The sequence below is a fragment of the Coturnix japonica genome, chromosome 2, assembly GCF_001577835.2.
Source record: "Coturnix japonica isolate 7356 chromosome 2, Coturnix japonica 2.1, whole genome shotgun sequence".
Lineage (NCBI taxonomy): Eukaryota > Metazoa > Chordata > Aves > Galliformes > Phasianidae > Coturnix > Coturnix japonica.
In genome coordinates this window covers 86,937,648-86,942,364 of record NC_029517.1, presented here as the reverse complement: position 1 = coordinate 86,942,364, position 4,717 = coordinate 86,937,648, and the positions used below count along the sequence as shown (strand labels likewise).

At 37.5% G+C, this 4,717-nt stretch overlaps 1 long non-coding RNA gene across 1 annotated transcript; it reads left to right on the top strand.

Moving 5' to 3' along the window:
- The first annotated feature begins 1,206 nt into the window (after positions 1-1,206).
- Positions 1,207-3,223, top strand: LOC107309917. The gene is made up of 3 exons (XR_004306432.1): positions 1,207-1,339; positions 2,244-2,300; positions 2,390-3,223. It is a non-coding gene; the product is annotated as an uncharacterized LOC107309917 (long non-coding RNA).
- The last annotated feature ends 1,494 nt before the right edge of the window (positions 3,224-4,717 follow it).

Sequence of the window (4,717 nt, the reverse complement as noted above, 5' to 3'; positions counted from 1 at the left end):
GCAGGGCAATATGGTCAAAGAAATCTTCAACAGGAAAAGACTCAGCCAGTTGTTTAGATGTTAGCATGTTTTATCTTGCATGGTGAAATACAGCGTGTAATGATAACTCACATAGTACTTAAATGCCAGTTGAAATTTTTTTGGATGAATTTGGGTTAGACAAAGTCCAAGGTGCAGCACTTGTGTACTTCTGCCTCCAGTCATTATTCCTTACTTGATTCCCAGTAACACACAGCTGAATGCTCTTGAGTGTAAATGTACAGTTATGGTGCCAAAGCTATGGGAAGCTTGATTTGTCTTTAGTTATAAGCACATGAAGGAATAGTGGAGGTAGTGGTGTTGTTTCCCTGCACTAAGTGGTTGCAGCTGGAGTGAGGAGAAAAGGAGGAGAATTTCTTGCTCATGTGCTCTTGCTTGATGAGGACAAAGTCAGGAACTAACAATCTTATGGGCTTTTGTCCTGAAAGGCAGCTTTCACATGGAGTGGAATGTTCAGATACAATTCCTCAGATATGGGTATCTAAGATGACTGAAATATTTTCTATGAAGTTTAATATATTAAACCAGTAGTATATCAGGAATATATTTAGTCATCTTGGAAAAAGTACACTGGTTTCTTCAGAAGTGCCAATAAGAGTAGTTAAAAGGAACATGTTTTAAGGGTGATTAGCTGTCTAGGATCACTTTCCCTTTTTTCACTTCTAAGTTACTGTTTGCTTTTCCTCCTTTCTTCCTTTATGGAACTTTTTTTGGGAAATTCTAAACAAAGAAAACCTAGAGGTGACATTTTATAATTGATTTCCACATAATTATCCACTATTAAAGTAGCTGTGTAATTATTTTCACCTTTGAAAACCAAATACTGTGATGGATAACAAAAAAATCCTGTTAACAAGCTTGTCACTTCATTTCCATGGTTCTATCCTTTGGGAAAAAAACAGAACACAAAAACTTCATATTTTATTTCCCTTATCAGTTTTGGTTGTGAATACTGGAAACAAAATAATTGGTTCTGTTGTAGATCCAGTGGAGGCTGTTTCTGCTGATAAAATTGCCTTTAAGAAATAAACTTACACTTCATTTTAGAATACATTTACATAAACTATATTCGTATATATATTGGGATTATTATACTTGTTAAAAATGTGTAGATATAGGAAATGTCTTGAAGATGTTCATTGTCTTATGAACTTAAACTCAAGAAAGCCTTCAAGATACATATGATCTAGGATTTATTTATTTATTTTTTGCCACAAGATTTTTTGAAATTTAAGAACTGATACACTAATTAAAAGGGAAATATCTTGGACTCTGCATTCCCCTCTTCCAGAACTGCAAGGTAGGCGTTCTTTCCTTGGCCTTGATAAGCATTGCTAATGATGACAGACTGCTACATGTGCTGGGTTAGCTTTTGACCTTAAATCTGTGGGATAGTTTGCTTTTTTTATCTTTTATTGGCTGATGGGAAAGGTATGCTTTATTGCTTAATGGTAAAATATGTAGCACACTAACGTTAGCAAAAATATGTTTTACATTAGTAGATATTCTTTTGACCTTCTATTTTAGTTTGCTTTTGACAAGTTGAGCTTTCACGTTAACTTAATGTTATTATATTTGACAATTTATTTCTCATTCTAAAAGCATACATCCAAATCTCTAAATAAAGTTCTGTACCTTCATGTTCTCTCTGTAGATAGGACAAGGAATCTGAAAGCTTCTTAAAAAGAGCGTGGCCAGCAGGTCAAAGGAGGTGATCCTCCTCTTTGCTCTGCCCTGGCGAGGCCAAATTTAGACTACTGTGTCCAGTTCTGGGCTCCCCAGTATAAGAAAGACAGGGATCTCCTAGAAGGAATTCAGTGGAGGGACATAGATGATGAAAGGCCTGGAGCATGTTCTGCATGAGGAAAGGCTGAGTAGCCTGAGTCTGTTCAGCCTGGTAAAAAGAAGACTGAGAGGGGATCTGATAAAAGTTTACAAATATCTAAAGGTCAGTGGTGTGTAGCAATTGGACAAAGAGTAATGGCCTAAAACCTGAACACAAGAAATTCCATACTAACATGCAGGAGAACTTTATGGGAAGGGTGACAAAATACTGGAACAGGATGCCCAGAGAGGTTGTGGAGTCTCCTTCTATGGAGTAAAATTAGTAAAATAATTTGTCAGTTTATTGAAAACTCTAGCTGATGAATCAGGGATTGAGGCATTATCTCAACTGTACTACTTTTTTCTTATTTTGCTCTCAGAAAAACTGGAGCCACAAGGACTTCATTGGGACAAGAGCAACAACCCATCTGTTTCTGGTACTGAGAGGAGGTGTGAAAGGGAAAGAGTGTAATCCTTTGATAATTCTGGTTAAAATTCTCCTTTTTTCCTATTTCCTTTTGTGCAGAAGGCTGGTAATTGTGTATATGAAGACTTCATGTCAGGCTGAGACAGCATCCCTACAATGCTAGCTTTGTGACTGAATTTAACCTGACCACCTTTACTACCTTTTGTTCTATAAAATACTGATTTATGCTGAAAGCTTGGACAGCGGAGTTCAGCTGAATTGGAAGCATAATACTGTAAAGAGGAAGACTGCAATTTGAAGTATGAATGTCTCAGTGTTAAAAGGCCTCTAATACAGTTACTATGTAAGCAGAGTAAGGTTCACCACAATGTTGAAGACAGGCCATACAATTTTATATCACTTAAATCCACAAAGACAAGTGAAGGTTCTGTTGTTGCTGGAATGCGTACTTTTTATAGTGACTATTTCATATCACCTCTTGGTAAAAAAATGAAAACATCGTCCAAATGTATTTTTAAGAACAATTTATGTAGGTCATCTCTAAATGCATTGACTGGGTCTCTTTTTTTTTTAAATCTAGACTTTTGGAAAATTGATGTATCTTTTTGTTATTTCTAATTTTATGAATCAGGTGAAGTTTAAGGTGCTGTTTGTATACCATTAGTATTCTGTTCAGCGTGGAAAAGTTACTATCTGAAATAATATGCTTACCATTTTTTGACATGTAAAGAAAAGAGATAACTAACATTATAGCTTTGTCTATTGCTTTTCTTCTTAAAAGACATTAGCATTCAGCTTTTGGTTTAGGCTCAGGATAGAAACTAAAGGAAAAATACATTTCTGCAGGCATTTGTATTTTTTTTTTCCTTTGACTATTAATTAATCCATAGCATGCTTTTACTGGACAGTTCATTAGTTTTGTGTGACAGAAAATCAACAAAGGCTCGCATTTTGCTCTCAGTCTAGTTTGTATCACCTGCCTATTATTCCAAATAAACATGTTTTGCATAGACTATGTTTGGTTATTTGTTATGTATAATTGAAAAGACTCTTATATTCATCTGTTATTCTCAGCCATGCATAAATATCAAAACTTGGAGCAGAAATTTGAAAGTGTTTGCACTATTAAATTGATTTATTTTTTTATTTTATTTTTGCATCCATACTAATCTTCACAAGTGGCTTTTGGACTCAGTAGGGAGTAAAAGAAAGAAAAAGAGATACTCAGTCAATCCATGTCTGTGTTGTCCTCACTCCTCCTCTCTGTTTAAAATCTTTAGATCCAGAACCATAGGGTGGAGGCAGTGGACTTTGAGGAAGCTTGACTATGTATGTGTGTGTGTGTAGATATATATATAGATATATATATGCAGTATAGTATTGATAGTTGTATGGTGTGGTCAGTATGCCCTATAGATGGGATGCCATCCAGAGTCCTAGGCAGGTTCAAACAGTGGGCCCAGGTGAACCTCATGAGGTTCAACAAACCCAAGTGCTAAGTCTTGTATGTGGCTTGTGGGAACTTTGATTATCAATACAAGGAAGATGGAGGATGAAAGGACTGAACATAGCCCCAGTGAAAAAGACTAGAGGGTCTGGTGGATGGGAAGCTACACATGAGCCTGCAATGTACCCTTGCAGACCAGAAAGCCAACACTATCCTGTGCTACATCAAAAGAAACGTGGCCAGCAGGTTGAGAGAGCTGATTCTGCCCCTCTACCCTGCACTGGTGAGACTGGAGTCCTGCATCCAGATGTGGAGTCCTCAGTACAGGAGACACACAGGCCTGTTGGACCACATCCAGAGGAGGGCCTTAGAAATGATATAAGGGATGGAACACTTCTCCTACAATGACAGGCTGAGAGAGCTGGGGCTGTTCAGCCTGGAGAAGAGAAGGCTCCAGGGATATCTGATGGTGGCCTTTCAGTATCTTAAGAGGAGCTGTAAGAAAGAAGGGGACAGACTCTTTACCAGTCTGTTTTTATAAGACAAGGGGAAATGGTTTCAAACCAAAAGAGGAGGGGTTTAGACTGGCTATAAGGAAAAAGTATTTTACTATAAGGGTGTTGAGACACTAGAACAAGTTGCTCAGAGAAGAAGCGGATGCCCTGTCCTTGGAGACTTTCAGGGCTGGGCTCGATGGGGCTTTGAACAACCTGATCTAGGTGTAACTGTCCCTGTTCATTGCAGGGTAGTTGGACTAGATGACCTTTAAAGGTCCCTTCCAACAGTTCTATGATTCTATGATGAAAACAAATCCATTAATGAATAGTTTTGCAGGACAAAGCTTCATCAAAAGATGAAGGTGATAGAAGAATGGAAAGCAAATGAAGAAGCAAACATTATCTTGGTGTCTACTGCTGCAGTGTCTGAGCATATAATCATTTTCAATGTGTTTATCTGCACAGTACCCTTGAGGTAAAAAA